The sequence below is a fragment of the Rhincodon typus genome, chromosome 5 (assembly GCF_021869965.1).
Source record: "Rhincodon typus isolate 14 chromosome 5, sRhiTyp1.1, whole genome shotgun sequence".
Taxonomy (NCBI): domain Eukaryota; kingdom Metazoa; phylum Chordata; class Chondrichthyes; order Orectolobiformes; family Rhincodontidae; genus Rhincodon; species Rhincodon typus.
Genome location: NC_063336.1, coordinates 56,903,041 through 56,926,675, shown reverse-complemented (window position 1 = coordinate 56,926,675; position 23,635 = coordinate 56,903,041).

Here is a 23,635-nt window from a genome sequence, read left to right as displayed (position 1 = left end):
GGCTTGGGCCAATAAGTGGCAAGTTGGATTCATGCCACATAATCAACAGGCAATGACCACCTCAATGGAAAAGAATTAACCATCTCTATTTGATGTTCAGTGACATGAACATTGTTGAATCCCTCACTATTAATAGCCTGTCCACTATCTACAAGACACAAATCAGAATGTGACAGAATGCTCTCCATTTGTCTTGATGAGTATGAATCCAAGACTTAAGAAGGTCTGAGCAATTGAGGAGAGCAGCCTGTTTGATCAACACCCCATCCTCAATCTTAAACATGCAATCTCTCCACCACAAGTGCAATGGCAGAAGGGTGTATATTCCACAATATGCATTGCAACAGCTCACCAAATCTCCTTTGATGGACACTTCAAAGCTTCCACCTTGAAGAGAAGCAGCAAATGCAGCTTTGTTTGAAGTTACACACCATCAGAACTATGGGCTGTACCTCACTTTCTTTTCTGACTTTGTCCAAGTTGCATCAATTTTTTGGGAGGGATTCTCACCATGAGGTCTAGTGAGATCGGTTGCTGTATCTTACAAAATTCACATCATTAAGTATCCCATGCCATCTCTTACACCTAATATCCACCCTATCTTAACATGCCCATTCCCAGAACAACTCACCACTCAGTGGATACCCCAGAATTCACTAGCATCCTTTGCATCCATGCCATCTTCAAATGGTTGTTGTGCATCCAGACAAGCACCGTTGGTCTGGTGTTGTTCATGTTCTTGATATTTGCCCCAGACATGGCAGGCATGGCAGAATTTGGTGCCCTGTTTTGTGGGCAGGATCCTGGAGATCCTGATGATACAATAGTGCAGACAGAAGATGCCCTCTTCCTCCAGGACCAGAGTGGAGGCCACGACAGTGCTCTATTCCTGTCTGGTCATAGACACTTGAGTTAAAGTAGTCTCAGCCATCTAGAGGAATGCACAGCACTGTATGAGGAAGTTCAATGACTCCCTCCCCTCCACCAGGATAAGCTCCACTACCTTCTCTCTGCTACCTCACATTCACTCTATTTCTGCTACTGTATCCATCTCCCCCCAAGGCTTCATGCTCTTCTACTCTCATTATTGCCTGCAACATCTTTCCCATTCACTCTCACTCACCCCAACCCTCAACTCCACGACACCACTAACCCCGCATGACACCTGTGCTGCCTACCCAATTGCTCTGGACACCTCCCCAACTGTACCAATAGTAATAGCAGTACCACCCACTTTCATCTGCTGTAACACCTGCCTGTCTCATTCCCTGAGGAAAACAGACCACAAGCAATCAGTAAAACTCAAGATAAGTGGTATGCTGGATTCAGCTGGATCCTCCTTATGAGAGTGTTGTTGGAGCTGCACCCATCCAAATAAGTGGGGAGTTCTCCATCACATTCCTGACTTTTGCCTTATAGATGATGGACAGGATTTAGAGAGTCAGGAGGTGAGTTACTCACCACAGTATTCCTCGCCTCTGACCTGTTGTAGCCATTGTATTTATGTAGCAAGTCCAGTTGAGTTTCTGGTCAATGGCAACCCCAGATATGTTGATAGTGGAGGATTCAGTGACGGTAACACTGAATGTCAAGGGGCAATGATTAGATTGTCTTTTACTGAAAATGGTCATTAACCAGCATTTGTGTGGTGCAAATGTTACTTGCCACTTGTCAGCCCAAGCCTGGACATTTTTCCAGACTTTGTTGCAATAGAACTGCTTCTGTGTCTGAGAAGTCACGAATGGTGCTGAACATTGTTCAATCATTGGCGAACATCCCCACTTCAACATGTGCTTTGATGGTTCTCAGAGGTTGGCACTTGTTGGATGATCAATGTCCTCGGATATGAGGTGCACGTGGCTGGTGCCCCAGGAGTGTACCCCGAAATGTTGGTGCCCTGTTTCCAACATGGAGGTCTTTTGGAATGGGCAGCAAGCTGAATCCACAAGGTTTTCGTTCTGGCTTCCTTCTCAAGTTTTCCCATGTGGGGCTTCTTTGGAGAGTTTGATAAGATGGGAAGCTGAATGTTAATGAGGTGAGTTTGGCTGTTAACAAGGCGTTTAACAAGCAATAATCCCCACTAGTTATCAATTCACTGCTGTGAAGCAAAATCTTACCACACTACTTATGAAAAGCAAAAAAGATGGCCAACGTCAGAAGTCACATGACACCAGGTTCTAGTCCAACAGATTTATTTGTATTCACAAGCTTTTGGAGCGCTGGTCCTTCGTCAGGTGAAGTGGTGTGAGTTGCTCCTGTGATTGGTCCTACCATGCTTGTCACCTGATTCTGCCACACATCTCACTATCACCCTTGTCACTCAGGCCCTTATAATGTTCCATTCTATATTTCCACTAAAGTCCTGGTACTCCCCTTCTAACAGCACTGCCGATTATATGCACGACATGGAACAGGAATCTGGCTCAGCACCATCGTTTCAAGGACAAGAAGGGACATGCAACTGTTGTTGGCCTTGCAAGTGATTCTAACAGACCATGAAAGAATAAAATAAAACCCTCAATAATGCACTGCAGTGACACCATGCATTATATGCACAAGTCCAGGAGTGAAGAGAACAACAGGTAAGCCAGAAATGTAGGTGTAGAGTATATGTATCCTATTGATCCATAACCAGTAATTCAGTTCAGCTTACAGCGAAATGACCATGACTTACACTGTTCGATTCCTGCCTAGTTAAAATATTGGTAGACAAACAGGAGGCTGGAAGAACACATCAAGCCAGGCAACATCTGAAGGAAAGGAACAGTCAATGTTTTCGGGTATTACCCTTCTTCAGGACTGGATGTGGGGGTAGGGGGAGCTTCAGATAAAGAGTGGGGGGAGGGAGGTAGTGGAATGGTGGTGAGAGGTGGACACTGGTGGTAGGTACGACCTGGTTGGTTGATGGGAGGGATGGATCCGGCTGGTAGCTGAAAGGGAGGGTCAGAAGGTAGAATAGAAGGCAGGAGGTGGGGCTGGAAAGGGAGCCAGGGGATGGGTGGGAAGGTTATTTGAAATTGGAGAACTTGGTGTTGAGTCCTCTGGGCGTAGGATGCCCAGGCGAAAGATAAGGTGTTGTTCTTCAAATTTGCGTTGTGAGTTGCTGTGACACTGGAGGAGGTCAAGGACGGACATGTCAGAGGGGGAGTGGTGTTGGGTGGCCGTGGCCGGGAGGTTAGGCTTGCTGTTACGGGCCAGGCAAAGATGCTCAGCGAAACGGTCACCTAGTCTACGTTTAGTCTCACCGACGTAGAGAAGATCACATTGCGAGCGCCGTATGCGATAAACTAGGTTGGAGGAGATGCAGGTGAAGCTCTGTCTCACTTGGAAGGACTGTTTAGGACCCTGTATGGAGATGAGGGAGCTGGTGTGTGGGCAGGTGTTGCATCTTTTATGGTTACAGGGGAAGGTACCGGGCGGGTTGGAGTGGTTGGTGGGGAGTGTGGCGCGAACTAAGGAGTGGCGAAGGGAGCGGTTCTTGTGGAAGGCAGAGAGGGGTAGGGAGGGGAAGATATTCCAGGTGGTGGGGTCTAATTGGAGTTGGCGGAAATGTTTGAGGATGATACATTGGATGCGGAGGCTGGTGGGGTGGAAAGTGAGGACAAGGGGGACCCTATCTTTATTGTGGTTAAGAGCTGTGGAGTAGGGAATGGAGGGGGCACGGTGGAGGGCTGTCAGGATGACAGGGGGAAAAAGAGCGTTGTTTGAAAAAGGCAGACATCTGGGATTCTTGGGGGTAAAACATTTCCTTGTCAGAACAGATGCGAAGGAGACGGAGGAATTGGGAAAACGGGATACTGGGTGGGAGGAGGTGTGGTCTAGGTAGTTTGGGGGCCTGTGGGTTTATAGTTAATGTCGGTCGGTAAACTGTTGCCAGAAATGGAAACGGAGAGGTCAAGAAGGGGAAGGGAGGTGTCTGAAATAGACCAAGTGAATTTGCGGGCAGGGTGGAAGTTGTTAGTGAAGTCGGTGAATGTTAACTGTCCTGTTTAAGAGAGAGAGATTTTATATTTGAACCCATGCGCATGTGGAGTTATCTCCCAAAAATTTGAAATTAATGTCAACAAGAAGTAATCAACAGAATTAAAAATTAGGTGGATGTATGATGGACAATTAATCAGATCTTGCCCATTTCTCATCCCAAAATAGCAGCAGTTTGTTACTTTTTTTCTTGTCTGGGACTTTTTGGGCCACACTGATACTGACCACCAGCCAGAAAGCTCGGAGCACACCTGCATCAGCGAGCCATGGCAACCATGACTGAATTTTATGGTCCTCGGGAGGTTAGTTGCCTGCAGTCACAGCTACTCCCCCAGGAGGCTGGATGTCCCACCCTCAAGAATTGCTGACTAATCAAAAAGGAGCAGGAAACAAAACATTATCAAATCTTGGATAACATGGTGTAGAGCTAGAGGAACACAGAAAAATGGACTGAAGAAGGGTCTAGGCCCGCAACGTCAGCTTTCCTGCTCCTATGATGCTGCTTGGCCTGCTGTGTTCATCCAGCTCTACACCTTGTTATCTCAGATTCTCTAGTATCTGCAGTTCCTACTATCTCATTATCAAATCTTGCATGTGAGCATATAGCCATAAAAGGAGATATAAGATAGCAAAGTATTCTGATTACTCTTAAAGTACATATTAGTATCGGGTTAATGGTACATTTGTAATTGCAAAAGCAAACTGTTATTAGTTTGTAAACTTTATTTCAAAATCACTATGTTGAATGGGAAACAGAGTGCCATAAAAACTTGTGAAATATATTTTTCCATTTTATGGAATAAAGTCATCAAATGTTATCAATTTATATGTCACCAAGTTCTTTGTTTAGAAAGATGATGGCATGAAGCCTTTTGACGTCATTTGAATAAAGTAATTCTTCTTGAGAATTTTATCAAACCTGATCCTCATCCTTAACCTAACTCGTGATAAATCTGGGCTGTATCTAGTTTCTCATCTTACTTGTAGGTCACACATCTACCTCAGAGTGATTTCATCTTAGTTACAGCAACAATCAAAGAAAAAAACAATTAAATAGAATTTGTGCATGTCACTAACGGATGCGAACGATTAAAATGAGTAACGATGAAGGAAAATGTGTAGAGATTAGGTGTGATTTCCTCAAGATAAAAGGTCAAGTTTCATCACTTTAGTTTGTTTTTAATATAAACTATTTGACATGTCAATTACCCTGTTCAAATTTACATTGAGAACAAGTATTATATTCAGAGTATCATAGAATCCTTTACCCATGGAAAAGTTGTAATTGGTATTTTCATTTCATCAGCAAGAGAAATCAGAATACTGCAAAATGGAGTCTTTTCTAATGAAGCTTGAGTTGTGCTGTCAGATCAGAAGTCTCTTCTACACTGCACAGTGCCTTCATCTCCAGTAGATTGTATTACAAGTGACGACATTGTGGAAAAACACCAAAACATTTAAAATATTTAGATTCAAGGTTAGATTACTTTTCAAACTTTTTCACTTTTATATTTTTCTCTTGATTTTTGTTCCTATGCTGCATGTATCTTTGCATTTCACTATCATATCCTATTTTCTGGCCTTAACGTTAGCATTAATTGTCTGATCTCTAAGTGTCACTATCCAGGGGCAGGCAGGTGGGACTAGTTTAGTTTGGGATTATGTTCGGCATGGACTGGTTGGACCGAAGGGTCTGTTTCCATGCTGTACGACTGTATGCCTTTATGAAGCAGGGGTTCCTACACAAAGCCAAATCCTGCACTTGCAACAGACCCCTCGTTTTCCATGATGCCACCTCACTAAGATATTGTGTTTAATACAGTTCCCAGCCTCTGGTTACTTGACAGCTGTAGGCGGGGTGGAATTTGTGTCTCTGTGGTCCATGATCTGCAGCCAAAGCCTGTCACCAGCCTGTCGATTGATCAAGTGGAAAAGGAGATTAAATCAAGGAAGCAGCTGACCGAGCGTGGCATCAAGGACCCTGAGCAAAACTGGAGTCAATGGGAATGATGGGGAAGTCTTCTGTGCTTAAAGTCATCCTGGCACAAAGGAAGACAGTCATGGTTGTTGTAAGTCAATAATCTCAGCCAATCGACATCACTGTCAGAACTTTTCAGGGTAGTATCCAAAGGACCAAAAATCCTCAGCTGTTTCTTCAATGCCCATCACTCAGCCATGAGGTCAGAGATGGGAGTATTGCTGATACTTGCACCATGTTCCACAGAACTTACAACTCATTAGATACTGAAGCTGCACATTCAGATTTGAATTGATAAATGGCAAGTATCATTTGTGCCTCACAAGTGCAAGGCAATAACCATCTTCAATAAGAGCTGGTCTCACCATCATCCCTGGACACTCAATTATATTACCTTTGCTGAATCCATATCCTGTGGGTTATCTTTGACCAATGTCTGAGTTGGACCAGCCATATAAATTTCTGTGGCAGCAAGTGTAGGTTGGAGGCTAGGAATACTGCAGCATATAATTCACCTCCTGACTCCCCAAAGCTGTCCACCATTTATAAAGCGCAAGTCAGAAATGTAATGAAATACTCTCCAACTGCCTGGATGAGTGCAGCTCCAACAACACTAAGAAACTGCCTTTAAAGAATTCCAAAGATTACATTCATCCTCTCAGTGAATAAATTCTTCCTCATCTCAGTGCTTAATGGCCCTTATTCTGAGGTTATGTCCTCAGCTCTAGTCTCACAAGCCAGGGAAACGTTACCCACATATAAAATTCTTATTCAGTATGAAAGGGCTTAACTTTCAACTAGACCACCTCTCATTTTTCAAAACCCTAATAAAGACAGATCCATTTTCCTCAATCACAGCTCATAAAATAATCCTGCCATCCCGAGTCTGGTGAACCTCCATTACACTTCCTGTATGACATGTATATCTTTTCTTAGATAAGGAGACCAGAAGTGTATGTAACACTCCAGCTGAGATCTCAGCAAGGCTCAATTCAATTGCACCAAGACTTTTTTTACTTTAGTACCTAAATCAAGTCAATGAAAACCAACATGTCATTTGTCTTTTTATTGTTGGATGCATTTGCATGCTGGCTTTTAGTGACTCATAAGCAAGGACATTTTTGGACACTGATACTTCCCATCCTCTTACCATTTAAGAAATTTTCTGTCTTTCAGGGTTTTTTTCTACCAAAGTAGATAACTCCTCACATTTACATTATACCTCATTTTCCAGGTTCCTGCCCCATTCACTTAGCCTTTGCAAGTCTGTTTGAAATTTCCTGGTTCTTCCTCACAAATTACATTCCCACCTAGTTTGGTATCAGGAGCAGGTTTGGAAATATTAATATTGTTCTCAAAACATCCATATCATTTTTAAAAAATGTGAACGTCTATGGAGCTAGCACTGGAACTTGTGGTATCCCATTAGTAACAGCCTGCTATTCTCAGAATCGTAGAATCCCTACAGTGTGGAAACAGGCCCTTTGGCCCAACAAGTTCACACCGACCCTCAGACATCCCACCCAGACCCATCCACCTATAACCCATCTAATCTACGCATCCCTGAACACTATGGGCAATTTAGCATGGCCAATCCACATGCACATCTTTGGACTGTGGGAGGAAACCGGAGCACCCAGACGAAACCCACGCAGACACAGGGAGAACATGCAAACTCCACGCAGACAGTCATCCAAGCGTGGAATTAACCCAGGTTCCTGGCACTGTGAGGCAGCTGTGCTAACCACTGAGCCACCATGCCGCCCAGTTTATTCCTACTGTCTGCTTTCTGTCTGTTAATTCTCAATTCACGCTAGTTTATGAGCCCAGCAACATGCATCCTAATTTTATTTCTTCATCTCCTGAGTTGGGGTCTTATCAAAAGCCTTTTGAGAATCCAAACAAAAACACAAACAACTTGTTTCACTTTATCAATGCAACAAACTACAACCCCAAAAAAACTTCCAACCGGTTTGTCAAAGATTATTTCTTTTTCATAAATCCATGTTGATTCTGCCTAATTTAACAATTGCTTTCCAAGAGTCCAGTTATTAGATTCTTCTTAATACATTCTTACACTTACCCGACTACTGGTGGGGTGGGGAGGCAGGAGATAGGAAGGGAGGAGGAAGCAAAGGAAGAATATGCTGTACAGAGAGGTGCCCTACTGCAAGACAGCCACTTTCATCAACGATTCTCCAGGAACAGGATTTCCACCTCTCCATCATGGCCTCCAAAATTAGAACGAGGTCAGCATCAATGAAGCCAGGGGAACCCTTCTCTTTTGATCAGACCTCCAGCACTCCCATTACATCTTATTTCCCTCTGAGACTGTGGAAAACTTTGGAACATTTAGCAGATTTCTTCCTTAAGACACAACAGCCACAGTGATGGCTGGTGTTTGATGTCTAAAAATGTCCCACAGTTCATCTAACCAGTCTCCCTCCCATTCCCACTGGCAGTAAGTAGACAAGAAATCCATCTTCATATCAAAAAAAGAGCTTCCTCATATAAAAATCTTAATTTAATTAAATTTTCCACCAGAAATGGGTTTCTGATCCCAAAACAAATCCAACTCATGTTTCCTGTCTCAATGATGAAAACCTAACCCAGTATCTGTGAATGTTTCTAGTACTCAAATTATGTATAAAATGGTCTGTGTGCCAAAACCAGAGTTCTGTCTCATTTCCAATTAAAATATAGTAGTGAGATGGAAGCAGTTCTGAGGAAATTCCCCTCACAGCAAAACTAAGAGAGGGGAGACTGATGAAAAATTCTGAAACATCAAATGTAGCTGCTAATGCTTTATACACTGTTGATGTGTTATTTGATATAAGGAAAATACTGCTTATGTCACTTCAATAATAGATGTATAAGGTCTCAGACATCATTGCAAGATCTGTGTTTAAATTTCTATAATGTGTGTCAAAAGTAGACAGCAATATCAAGATGATTAGATCTTACATGATTTGAATTATTTGCAAGATAATGAATTAAATTACTAATGTATTTATAAAGCTATTTGACTTTGTGCACTATGCAATCTATACGAACAAAATAACAACTCCTCAGCAGCATCGTGTTTCAATGACACAAGGTACAGAGATCTTCAAGCTGTATCTTCTGAACATATTGCTTACAATCTTGGATGACTGAATGGTCCCTTTCAAAATAATCAAGTTTTAATGGTAGCAAGAAATAGTCTGCTGCCAGGTAAACTTTAGTGACTGTTATACAGAGACATACTGAATTTCTAAAGAGCCATTTTTTTCTTCTATATGTTCTTGTTAAATGTTGCCATTTTGACAGGTATAATGCTTCTGTCCTGCAGGCACAGCAAGCATAAATAAGTCTAAAGAGATAAATGAAATGCTGTAATTTCACAGTGTTATACTGAGTATAAATGTTAATAAAACCTCTCACCCTTTTTTCAGTGCATTCAGCTTTTACTAAATAAATCTCAAATTCTTAACAGTTTTGACAGGTAAACTATTTGTTCTGTATTTGCCACCAGCTCAGTTGTGTCAGTTATACCAAAATCAATGATGTCAGAAATACTGCATGAAGACCCAATCTAAATAGGCCATAGTTTTCCGCGATAGTAGGAACTGCAGATGCTGGAGAATCTGAGATAACAAGGTGTAGAGCTGGATGAACACAGCAGGCCAAGCAGCATCATAGGAGCAGGAAGGCTGACGTTTCGGGCTTAGACTCTTCTTCAGAAATGGGGGAGGGGAAGGGGGTTCTGAAATAAATAGGGAGAGAGGGGGAGGCGGATAGAAGATGGATAGAGGAGAAGATAGGTGGAGAGGAGACAGACAGGTCAAAGAGGCGGGGATGGAGCCAGTAGGTGGGGAGGTAGGGAGGAGATAGGTCAGTCCAGGGAGGACGGACAGGTCAAGGGGGCGGGATGAGGTTAGTCGGTAGGAGATGGGGGTGGGGGTTGAGGTGGGAGGAGGGAATAAGTGGGAGGAAGGACAGGTTAGGGAGGCAGGGACGAGCTGGGCTGGTTTTGGGATGCGGTAGTGGGAGGGGAGATTTTGAAGCTTGTGAAGTCCACATTGATACCATTGGGCTGCAGGGTTCCCAAGCGGAATATGAGTTGCTGTTCCTGCAACCTTCGGGTAGCATCATTGTGGCACTGCAGGAGGACCAGGATGGACATGTCATCTGAGGAATGGGAGGGGGAGTTGAAATGGTTCGTGACTGGGAGGTGCAGTTGTTTAGAGCAAACCGAGCGTAGGTGTTCTGCAAAGCGGTCCCCAAGCCTCCGCTTGGTTTCCCCGATGTAGAGGAGGCCACAACAGGAACAGCGGATGCAGTATACCACATTAGCAGATGTGCAGGTGAACATCTGCTTGATGTGGAAAGTCTTCTTGGGGCCTGGGATGGGGGTGAGGGGGGAGATGTAGGGGCAGGTGTAGCACTTCCTGCGGTTGCAGGGAAAAGTGCCGGGTGTGGTGGGGCTGGAGGGGAGTGTGGAGCGGACAAGGGAGTCACGGAGAGCGTGGTCCCTCCGGAAGGCAGATAAGGGTGGGGAGGGAAAAATGTCTTTGGTAGTGGGGTCAGATTGCAGATGGCAGAAGTGTCAGAGGATGATGTGTTGGATCCAGAGGTTGGTGGGGTGGTACGTGAGGACGAGGGGGATTCTGTTTTGGTTGTTATTGCGGGGAGAGGGTGTGAGGGATGAGTTGCGGGAAACGCGGGAGACATGGTCGAGGGCGTTCTTGACCACTGAGGGGGGGATGTTGCGGTCCTTGAAAAACGAGGACATCTGAGATGTATGGGAGTGGAATGCCTCATCCTGGACGCAGATGCGGCGGAAGCGAAGGAATTGGGAATAGGGGATGGCATTTTTGCAGGAAGGTGGGTGGGAGGAGGTGTATTCTAGGCAGCCTCATCGTTCCCCAACCCCGCACCGCTCGCTTCTATCTCCTTCCCAAAATCCACAAACCTGACTGCCCTGGTCGACCCATTGTCTCCGCCTGCTCCTGCCCCACCGAACTTATCTCCACCTATCTCGACTCCATTTTCTCCCCCTTGGTCCAGGAACTCCTTACCTACATCCGTGACACCACACACGCCCTCCACCTCCTCCAGAACTTCCAATTCCCCGGTCCCCAACACCTCATCTTTCCCATGGACGTTCAGTCCCTTTACACCTGCATTCCCCATACAGATGGCCTAAAGGCACTCCGCTTCTTCCTGTCCCACAGGCCCGACCAGTCCCCCTCCACTGACACCCTCATCCGCTTAGTGAATTCGTCCTCACCCTGAACAACTTCTCTTTCAATTCCTCCCACTTCCTACAGACAAAGGGGGTGGCCATGGGTACCCGCATGGGCCCAAGCTATGCCTGCTTCTTTGTAGGTTACGTGGAACAATCCCTCTTCCGTACCTACACTGGCCCTAAACCCCACCTCTTCCTCCATTACATTGATGACTGTATCGGCGCTGCCTCGTGCTCCCACGAGGAGCTCGAACAGTTCATCCACTTCACCAACACCTTCCACCCCAACTTTAAGTTCACCTGGACCATCTCTAATATCTCTCTCTCCTTCCTGGACTTCTCTGTTTCCATCTCTGGCAACCACCTAGAAACCGATATCCATTTCAAGCCCACCGACTCCCACAGCTACCTAGAATACACCTCCTCCCACCCACCTTACTGCAAAAATGCCATCCCCTATTCCCAATTCCTTCGCCTCCGCTGTATCTGCTCCCAGGATGAGGCATTCCACTCCCGTACATCTCAGATGTCCTCGTTTTTCAAGGACCGCAACTTCCCCCCCTCAGTGGTCGAGAACGCCCTCGACCGTGTCTCCCGCGTTTCCTGCAACTCATCCCTCACACCCTCTCCCCGCAATAACAACCAAAACAGAATCCCCCTTGTCCTCACGTACCACCCCACCAACCTCCGGATCCAACATATCATCCTCCGACACTTCCGCCATCTGCAATCTGATCCCACCACCAAAGACAATTTTCCCTCCCCACCCTTATCTGCTTTCAGGAGGGACCACGCTCTCCGTGACTCCCTTGTCCGCTCCACACTCCCCTCCAGCCCCACCACACCTGGCACTTTTCCCTGCAACCGCAGGAAGTGCTACACCTGCCCCTACACCTCCCCCCTCACTCCCATCCCAGGCCCCAAGAAAACTTTCCACATCAAGCAGATGTTTACCTGCACATCTGCCAATGTGGTATACTGCATCCGCTGTTCCCGTTGTGGCCTCCTCTACATCGGGGAAACCAAGCGGAGGCTTGGGGACCGCTTTGCAGAACACCTACACTCGGTTTGCATTAAACAACTGCATCTCCCAGTCGCAAACCATTTCAACTCCCCCTCCCATTCCTCAGACGACATGTCCATCCTGGGCCTCCTGCAGTGCCACAATGATGCTACCCGAAGGTTGCAGGAACAGCAACTCATATTCCGCTTGGGAACCCTGCAGCCCAATGGTATCAATGTGGACTTCACAAGCTTCAAAATCTCCCCTCCCACTACCGCATCCCAAAACCAGCCCAGCTCATCCCCGCCTCCCTAACCTGTCCTTCCTCCTACCTATCCCGTCCTCCTACCTCAAGCCCCACCCCCATCTCCTACCTACTAACCTCATCCCACCCCCTTGAGCTGTCCGTCCTCCCTGGACTGACCTATCCCCTCCCTAACTCCCCACCTACACTCACCTTTACTGGCTCCATCCCCGCCTCTTTGACCTGTCTGTCTCCTCTCCACCTATCTTCTCCTCTATCCATCTTCTATCCGCCTCCCCCTCTCTCCCTATTTATTTCAGAAACCCCTTCCCCTTCCCCATTTCTGAAGAAGGGTCTAAGACCGAAATGTCAGCCTTCCTGCTCCTCTGATGCTGCTTGGCCTGCTGTGTTCATCCAGCTCTACACCTCGTTATCATAGTTTTCCGCGGTCATGTTTTATTTCTATCTGTTCATTCCAGTGTTTTCAACAAAATGACCAAGAGCACGTTCACATTTTGTCACTATTTTAAAGCTGGAATAACTTCACAGATAATAATAAAATAAACCTGCTGCTTTACTCTTATTGGTATAAATGACCAAAAATTATAAAGACCAAATGATCAAATGTTCTGTAGTTTGGCTTAGGTCAGACTATATGTTGAATCATGATATATGCAAAAGCATATGCACTGCATCATATAGCTTTCCTTCAAACAATTTTTGGACATTATGACATTTGCAGTGGGAGAAATGAGAGAAAGTCCAGCAGGAAATGTGTCAAGTGTAGTTGAGTCTGAAGATAAGGATGACATTTGAGAGGAGCTGTAATAGTGTAGCGGCCAAGGCAGTAGACAATGTTGCAGAGGTTATTTGGCTTGGTAATAAGTAGGATGTGATACCTAATTTTTGGCATGGAGGCAAAGAAAGTCCCCATCAACCTGGCCACATCAATCCAAAATGCTAAGACATTAGTGACTTAAATCATTCAGCAGGTGTCAAAAATGATGGTGAATCCAAAACCAGTAGCATCAGTCTCAGTGCTAAGTTAGAGGAAGTTGTCACTCATCTAAAACTTCGGGGCAGATTTTTCCTACAGCCTTTGGGACCCTACTATAATGCTTAAATGGAGAATGGAAGACAGAGCTGTGAAAACAGTCAATCATATGTGGATTTCCCCTAATTAATTAATGACCAGAGAGCCGGATTATTGTCTGAGAGGGGTGACCTTATTTCCTCCCAGCTCCTGGTGCAGCTTTTCCTCCACCCACCACGTCCCAGTTTAGGCATCTCCACACACACACACACACACACACACACACACCTTCCCACTCATGGCCTTGTCATACTGCAACCTGGGGCTCAGTCACTGCCTCACCTCGCAGACCCCTTGGCAGTGCACATGCATGGTGACATCATCTGCGCATGTACAGACACTTTCTGCAGTCTGTCCTGTCACAGCAACATGAGCTTGTAATACCTTTATCTTTCATTTTTCAATGCTTATGTGTTTATTCAGATAAGGCTAGGAAATGCTAAGGATATTGACACATTTTTCAATGAAATTTTTATTGGCCTCACTTGGGTGATAGTTTACTGAGTTGCTGCGAGAGTTGTGTTTCTTTGAATGAAGATTTTTAAATGAAGTTTTCCACATTTTGATTATATTCTGACTGTTTTGAAGCCTTCTCAATGTTATGATAGGGCTCAAGATGGGTGAGCCAAAGCATTGTTACAAATGACACATTAAAGTTAGATTCCCTAGAATGTAGAATCTAGAAGGGTGTTTTATCCACTTCATAAAGAACTATAATGTATTTTAACATGTAAATCTATGCTGGTCAACTAGACTTACTTTAGTTATGAACAAAATCCTATCATTAATCAATGCAGTAAACCTATTTATATTATAATACTCCATCTAAATGTGATAGGTGAGTTTAGCAACTCCTTACAGAAATTTACTGTCCAGACTGCCAAAGATGAGGAGCCATGAACTTCTTCTCCTGCAAAAGCCAGCCAAAATCTATCAACGTCGCAGGGGTCTGAAATATCCATACTCACAATAAAGTAGGCAAAGGTAAGATCACTGTGTGTTTGGTTCATGACCCAAAAAATGACCACATATCAAAAAAGCACAAATCTCAGAATTACAATCTCACACGCCATTTTTAAATTCAGGCCAGCTCCCAACACAGATGAAGACATGAAAATTCAGACCATGATCTTTGTTTACCAATCCATTGAGATAACCATTAAGTTACTGTTCCCTTAATATTACAAAGCGGAGTGGAGATATAACAGAATCTAATGAAATAACCAAGAGTTTGCTAAGTTTGTAGGTTATATTTGCAAGTAGCTACAACTATGAAAGAAAAAAAAATCAATTAAATAAGTATTAAATGCTACCATATGGTGTGAATGAGAAAGTAATGGCCTGAAAATACATTGTGTGACCTTGACAGGGATACAGCAAAGCATATCTTTTAACTATGTAATTTTACCATCTAGCGTTTATTGCATAATTACTTTATTATTTTTGCAAATACTATATTAAAAAAATCTATGCCCTTTGTATATCAATCAACCTATAATATAGCAATTGAATTTACCGTATTTGAAGTTGTCAATAATTTCAAACCTTTTAAAAAAAATACAATCTTGCCAAACCCCTCACTGTTCATGCATTAATAAAATTTAATTACTAATTTTATTCATACTCAATGTTTCGATACACCTGTCATTAGGAGAGATAATTTCACTCACTCTTCTCACTTAATGCACAAATAAAATCAATGCATCTCTCATTCAGCTCATCAAACTTTGCTACTTCCAACTAAATTTAAAGTCTACTTTAATCATTTTAATATTTCGATACTCATTGAGTCATAGTCATAGAGTCATACAACACAGAAACAGACCCTACAGTCCAACCAGTCCATGCCAAACATAATTCCAAACTAAGCTAGTCCCACTGGCCTGCTCCTGGCCCACATCCCTCCAAACCTTTCCTATTCATGTACTTATCTAAGTATCTTTTAAATGTTGTAACTGTGCCCACATCCATAACTTCCCCAGGAAGTTCATTCCACACACGAACCATCCTTTGTGTAAAAAAATTTGCCCCTCATGTCTTTGTTTAATCTGTCTCCTCTCACCTGAAGAATATGCCCCTTCATCTTGAAATTCACCATCCGAGGGGAAATTCACCTACCATTAACTCTATCTATACGCCTCATGATTTTATAAATCTCTATAAGGTCACTCTCAACCTCTAATTTAGGATAAGGTAGGAAACCAAGAATTATTATAATTTTGCCAGTGCAATCTTCATGGCTTTCTACATTGTGATTTTAGTTAAGACTGAAGGCTTTGTTTATTTTCAATACTTAACATATATAAATCTAAAGCATGTTGACCAAGTTGTCCTCGTTTTTCAAGGACTGTAACTTCCCCTCCTCGGTGGTCGAGAACGCCCTCAACTGTGTCTCCCACATCTCCCGCACCTCATCCCTCACACCCCGTCCACGCAATAAGAACCAAAAAAGAATCCCCCTCGTCCTCACGTACCACCCCACCAACCTCCGGATCCAACGCATCATCCTCCGACACTTCCGCCATCTGCAATCCGACCCCACCACCAAAGACATCTTTCCCTCCCCACCCTTATCTGCTTTCCGGAGGGACAACTCTCCGTGACTCCCTTGTCCGCTCCACACTCCCCTCCAGCTCCACCACACCCGGCACTTTTCCCTGAAACCGCAGGAAGTGCTCCACCTGTCCCCATACCTCCTCCCTCACCCCCATCCCAGGCCCCAAGAAGACTTTCCACATCAAGCAGATGTTCACCTGCACATCTGCCAATGTGGTATACTGCATTCGCTGTACCCGGTGTGGCTTCCTCTACATCGGGGAAACCAAGCGGAGACTCGGGGACTGCTTTGCAGAACACCTACGCTCGGTTCGCAATAAACAACTGCACCTCCCAGTCGCGAACCATTTCAACTCCCCCTCCCATTCCTCGGACGACATGTCCATCCTGGGCCTCCTGCAGTGCCACAACGATGCCACCTGAAGGTTGCAGGAACAGCAATTCATATTCCGCTTGGGAACCCTGCAGCCCAATGGTATCAATGTGGATTTCACAAGTTTCAAAATCTCCCCTCCCCCTACCGCATCCCAAAACCAGTCCAGCTCGTCCCTGCCTCCCTAACCTATTCTTCCTCCCACCTATCCCCTCCTCCCACCTCAAGCCGCACCTCCATCTCCTACCGACCAACCTCATCCTGCCCCCTTGACCTGTCCGTCCTCCCTGGACTGACCTATCCCCTTCCTAACTCCCTACCTACACTCACCTTTACTGGCTCCATCCCCGCCTCTTCGACCTGTTTGTTTCCTCTCCACCTATCCTCTCCTCTATCCCTCTTCTATCCGCCTCCCACTCTCTCCCTATTTATTTCAAAACCCCCTTCCCCTCCCCCTTTTCTGATGAAGGGTCTAGGCCCGAAACGTCAGCCTCTCTGCTCCTATGATGCTGCTTGGCCTGCTGTGTTCATCCAGCCCTGCACCTTGTTGACCAAGTTGATATTTGTGTTAATAAGAAATGCTCAAAAAATTCAGCATGTAAGCCAAATTTGCTTTTGCAAACCAGGTCTTGAACACTGAGAAACTTCTGTACTGTTGGAAGTGCCACCTTTCAGATGAGATATTAAATCATAGCCTTGTCTACCTGTTCAAGTGAATGTGAAAAATACTACATTACTATATTAAAGAAGAGCTGGTAAGTTATCCCTGGTTCCTGGCCAATATTGATCCCTCAATCAACACTAAAAATATATATTTTCCAACTATTACCGTATTGCTGGGCACATTTACTGAGAGATTTTGGCTGCAGTGATTTCTGGATTGCAACAGTGGCTGCGCTTAAAAGTACCCCATTGGCTGTCACGTGATTTGAGATGTTTGCTGTTTGTGAAAAGTGTCATATAAATGCATCTCTGCCATTCTATTCTGAAATGTGCCACTTTTAAAGTTATCAGTGATTCCTTCACCTAATATCAATTAAAGAATAAAGCCTGGTGGTGTATATTCAGGTTTCGCACATTTTGCTTATTGGTTGACAGAATATGGGTTTACACCTCATCTTCTCATGACAGCTTCTTAGCTTCATAAACATTTCAGCAGAAATGCCAGAGATAATGAGCTTACCCGAAGGTATATGTTTATGAGCAGCTGGGGACGTGGGTGAAGCAAAAAGACTATTGACTGGTGAATGCATTTAGTTAGGAATTAGCTATGAATTAAAGTAACAAAAATCTGAGACTTCACTTTCTTAGGAAATGATGTATACTTTACAATTATAGTAGCTGTTAGAAAGAGGAACCACATTAATCCTAAAACAAAATAAAACTCCGAAGTTCCATAAATGAGCTCTGTGATTTCAATTTGAGCCACTGTAGAGTGACTTTTGGTGTGAGTTTGCCACCAAGAGGATGTTTTTACCTGACACAGAAATACTGAAGCAATCTCTCATAATGTAAGAAATCAGGAGTGGATATTGTAGCATTGAAGAATCTGACATATTTATTAAAGCTAACTATTATGTACAAACATATATTCCTCCAGCACATAAGAGTCTGGGTGAATATAAGGTATTAGTTTACAACAGGAGGGCATGCTTCCAATAGAATGTCATGTTTCAAGTGACCTGAGGTAAGATGGATAATGAGAACTTTATACCTTTGGGTTATATGATATTGTGGTTGTGTCACAAGCATGTCTCCTAACAGAACATATACTGACTGAGACATAACACAAGACTCCCTGATTGCTCGCAAATATCAGTTGAAACTTCACCCTCTCCAGGTAACCTTTTCAAGCTTTGCAGCTCAGAGGTAGGCCAGGATTTTCACTCTTAATCACAACCAAATTGTTGTATTGCCATCAGTACTCCACTGAACCTAACTGTAACCTCAAAGTTTGCACATGTGGAGAATAACGCAGCAATTAACACATAAAAAAGGTATTTTCCAGCTATTACCACATTGCTGGACAAATTTACTGGGAAATTTTGGCTACAGTGATTTCTACATTACAACAGTGAATGTATTTAGAAGTACTCTATTAGCAGTATTGTGAATTGAGATGTTTGCTGGTTGTGAAAAGTGCTATATAAATGCAACTCTTCCATTCCTTTCTGAAAAGTGGAACTTGGAAAGTTATCAGCGATTCCTTCATCCAATATCAATTAAAGAGTGAAGCCTAGTGTTGTATATTCATGTTTAGTACTGTGAGTAATTCTATATTTCTCCAGAGGATGTGCTATTGAGAATTCCTAGACAGTAATACCAAAACAATTAGTGAACTGATGAAAACTTCCAACTTTTCCTGTACTGGTTAGTTTTCTCATTGAATAAGGGATAAAGGTTAAATTTGCCATAGTCCTACCAGACCATAGGCTGCTCTTTCATTAGGGAAGGACAACTGGTGGTGGTTTAACCTGAGGGTCAACACACCTCAAGAAAAGGGAGAGGTTGAGAAGGAGAGTCCTTTGTGGTAGTCTCAGATGGTGTAGGAATTGAACCCATGCTGTTAGCATCCTCTACATGATAAATCCATTTCTCAGCCAACATAGCTAACCAACCCCTGAATGAGAGGTAACAAGGTTTTCATTGTGTTATTAACTTCATATTTAGTGATAAACAGTCTTAAGAAAATACAACAATAATGAAAAAAATGTCAGCATTGGATCTGAGAGCACAGAGTCAGTTCTCGAAGAACGAGTTGATTGCTGTAAAAGGCCAGAGGGAGGGATCCAGGTGGAGGGAGAGTGTTGGAGGTGGGTGAAGGCATGTGTGGGACAGGGAAAGGATTCTTGCCAAAGAAGTGGGCATGTAGGCGAAGATGATGGAAGAAAAGTTCAACATCATGTCGCGCCCGAAATTCAGTGAAGTGGGGTCTTAAACTAAGACCCTTGCTGTGTACAGAGTGTTCAGCATCACAGAGTGGAAGGTCAGAAAAGATATTAAATACTTGACAGGAAGTGGGGTTAGGAGAGGGGCTGTGGTAAGAAGGGAGGAAGGTTGCAAAAGGGTGTGGGTATCTCTAAGTTGTTGCATTTTGCATTCTTTAATGCCCGAAAGGAAAATAAAAAGACTTTTCATTAGCCCATAAAATGAGCCAAAGGATGAAGTGGACATGAGGGACAGGACAGCTCTGAGCCATCACGGGGTGGTGCTGAAGGACAGAAAGGTCGAAAGTGTGCATATGGTGACGCATGACACTAAGTGTGAGTGTAATTTCTCGAACCTGATTGTTTATATTGCATGATTAAATGTGAGACATTGGTGAAGCAATGAAATAGCAGTGATGCTGCAAGTAAAATATTATTGTTTAGATTCAAAACTCTTTGGTGATATTAAGAACCAGAAAAAGAAAGACCAAGCATTATTCAGCTTGCCTACAGGTGTGGTTTCAGGCAATAAGTTTGATCCACTGATAACATGCTATGTCTGAGGAAGTTCTCCTAGAATCTCATTTTCCAGATGATTTAAAATTTCTGCCAAATTATCAATATTCCAAAATCAAGCAGAAACTCATACGTTACCTCTAAACTCTAATATGACTGCATATCTCATGATAGAGATACAAACTGTTTTATCATTGTCAATATTAAGTTTTGAATGCAAGAATCATTTTTGTAACTTGAAGCATAATATGCAGTCTAAAAGTAGTTCAGAAATACATTGAGAAATACCATGAAAATATCTCTCTATAACAGACTTTTCTTATAGTTTTAACTGATGGATTATATTCATATGATTTTATTTTCCTTAGGTTAAAGAAACAGACTGTTTGAGCATTTGCTATTAATAATTTTTATGGATGTCAATGCAAGACACCAATGACTTCTAAATGGAGGATTTGTATGTTTGTTGATAAGGACACACAGGAGTTACCAATTAACCCTCTCAATTCTTTGGAGCTCTTTAATTCAACAAAGTAACACTTATGCTTTAAAAATGTCATGAAAGGAAGGAATTTGGGCCTGATTTCTATTTGATTGTTGTGGTGAACTCCTGCTGCAAGTGTGGCAGGTTCAGCCAGACCACTCACATGTTCAATCCCGGATAAGGTACCTTAAATTGTGCTTCCATATTGACCTTATTGAGGCAGAGTTCTTGCTTGTTTCTTACGTTTGTTGATTTCAGGAGAGAGAGGCAGAACTTTCTGAGATGATCATGGAGCTCCGTCAAGATCCAATACACAATGGAGATAAGAAAGATGGGAGAGTGTTGGGGAACTGATGCTGGGTTTCACGAGGAACTGCTCAATTGAAGGGGAATTGGGACCATGTGGGATCCAAATTAGGTCCGGATTCAGGTTCTTAAAGGTAAGGAGGCCAATAAGGGTTGTTGGGAAGGTTATAAATGATCTGCTGTATAACAGAATTGCTCATACATCCAGATATTTCTTCCAGGGTTCATGGAACCTGTCACCCAACTTGGACAGCCTATTACTGGAGGCATTTACCAGGTACTCCCTGCTGGAGTCTAACAGATAATACCTACACACTGCAGGAGAGCTGATCTTGCCGATCTTGTTCCTATACTCTGGAAACCTCAGTAGGATGTATGATTGTGTTTGGCAGTGGGCACAATCTAACTGCCAGGATTGTAATGCAATAAAATGTACAGGCTGAATAGTTTTTAATGGTACTTTTGAAGAACTCAGCACCATCACCTTTGCTGGTTTTTCACATACATGCACATGATCCATGGGAAAAATTTAGATTTGATATTTTATTTTATACAGCATTAGGAAACTAAACAAGGAAAGCAAAATGTCTATGCACTGTAACATGAGAAGATGTAGGGTCATTGCTGGAGAAAATATTCCACTGGCTACAATAATGTACTCCATAAAAGTAGGAATGTTTCAGGGATCTAGTTGTTTGATTCTTATGCAGTTGTACTTCACACAACATTTGGCTGCAAAATCTCATTTGAACTGGACTGTTTGCTGGACACAAATTACAGCTTCAGTCTGATAGCTTTTTACTTGACCTGTGACTTTCAACTCTAAAGTTTCATATACTGCACATCATGATTTGCGTTTTGGCTGACCTTTGGGTAGCGCCAAATATCTGAACACAACTCCAATTGTTATGGACCACAGGGTTAAAGCTCCTCCCTTTCCATCAGGTTCTAGTTCTAGATGTCAATGTGTTGATAGAAATTCAAGCTGACAGCAAAGATTGCAAAAAAAACATTCAAATATTGGGGAACACTTCAAAAGTGAGCAGATATTTTCAATAAAAGGCAACTATAACTGACTTAGAGTCAGAGTTATACAGCGCAGAAACAGACTCTTTGGTCCAACTCATCCATGCCAACCAGATGTCCTAAACTGATCTAGTCCCATTTGCCAGCATTTGGCCCATATCCCTCTAAACCCTTCTTGTTTGTATATCCATCCGGATACCTCTTAAATGTTGCAATTGTACCAGCCTCCACAAACACACCTAGCAGCTCCCTGTGCATGAAAAGATTGCCCCTCAGTTCCCTTTTAAATCTTTCCCCTCTCACCTTAAACCTATGCCCTCTAGTTTTGGATTCCCCTACCCTGGGAAAAAGACCTTGACTATTCACCCTATCCGTGCTCCTCATAATTTTATAAATCTGTATAAGGTCACCGCTCAGCCTCCTATGCTCCAGGGAAAAAAAGCCCCAGTCTATTCAGCCTTTCCCTATAGCAGTAGCACTCCAATCCCAGCAACATCCTTGTTAAGCTTTTCTGTCTCAATTTAACACCTCTCCTATAGCAGGGAGACCAGAATTGAATGCAGTATTCCAAAAGTGGCCTAAACAATAATCTGTATAGCCACAACTTGACAACACAACTCCTATACCCATATACTGATCAATGAAGGCAAACATGCCGAAAGTCTTCTTCACCACCCTGTCCTCCTGCGACTCCACTTTCAAGGAACAATGATCCCACATCCCTAGATCTCTTTGCTTAGCAACACTCCCCAGGGCCCTACCATTAACTGTATAAGTCCTGCCCTCGGCTTGCCTTACCAAAATGCAACCACTTCGCATTTATCTAAATTAAACTCCGTTTTTGACTCTGTAGCCCAATTTAAGCAGAAAAAGTGTTTATACTTTTTTTATAATGAGAACGACAACAGTCAGGGTATGTTTGGGTAGTTAATCAAATCCAATGGAAAGAGATTCCAAAAGAGAAACAATTATTCCAGTTCTAGTTCCAGAATATTTCTAAAATATAGCTCCAGTTCAATTCAATTTTGTCAATAGTACATTTTTGAAAATTGTTCAGCAGCAATCTGAACTCACAAGCCAATTTTTACCTTGAGCTTTAAAAACGAGTACTCACACTAGAGTTATAGAATCCCTACAGTGTGGAAGCAGGCCATTCAGCCTATCGAATCTACACTGGACCTCCAAACAGCATCACACCCAGGCCCACCTCCCTACCTTGTCCATGTAACCCTGCATTTCCCATGGCTGAACCGCTGAGCCTGCACATCCCTGGACACTATGAGCAATTTAGCATGGCTAGTCCACCTAATCTGCATATCTTTGGGCCACATTATGTAATTTCAAATTAAACAAGTTCAATATTGCAAGATACATCTGGAAACATCATAGCCAAGATCTTACATTATCTATTGGTGACTAATAGTTCTAATTGGAACAATTATCCGATTATTTCTATGTTTTCTCAATAAGTTCTTGAGGCTGGGTCAGGAAAAATGTACAATGAACCCCTACTTTTGGCACAAGCAATCAATCAGTCACTGAAACTAAGAGTGCCTTAGAGTCCATCATTTGTGCAATGGAAAAGTTAATAAGGTACTGCTCCACATAAACTTTGAGGTCTCCTACTCGCTGGAAATAAAGCACTGGTATCTGAAGGTCAAGAGGCAGAACTTACTGCCAAGCTTCTCCTTTCATTTAGCGACATACATGGATCTGTTAATTTGTATGGGCCCTCAGAATAGTCGACAGCAGAAACATGAACACATCTAATGAAGTTATTTAGATTGAGGACCAAACATTCCATTGTACCGAATACAGACTGTCCCCACCCCAGTGTACTGCTCACTGTCTCTATTGTTTTTCACTCCTGTGATTTTTCACAAGCAGCTTTCTAGCTGCTATATTTTAATAATTTTAT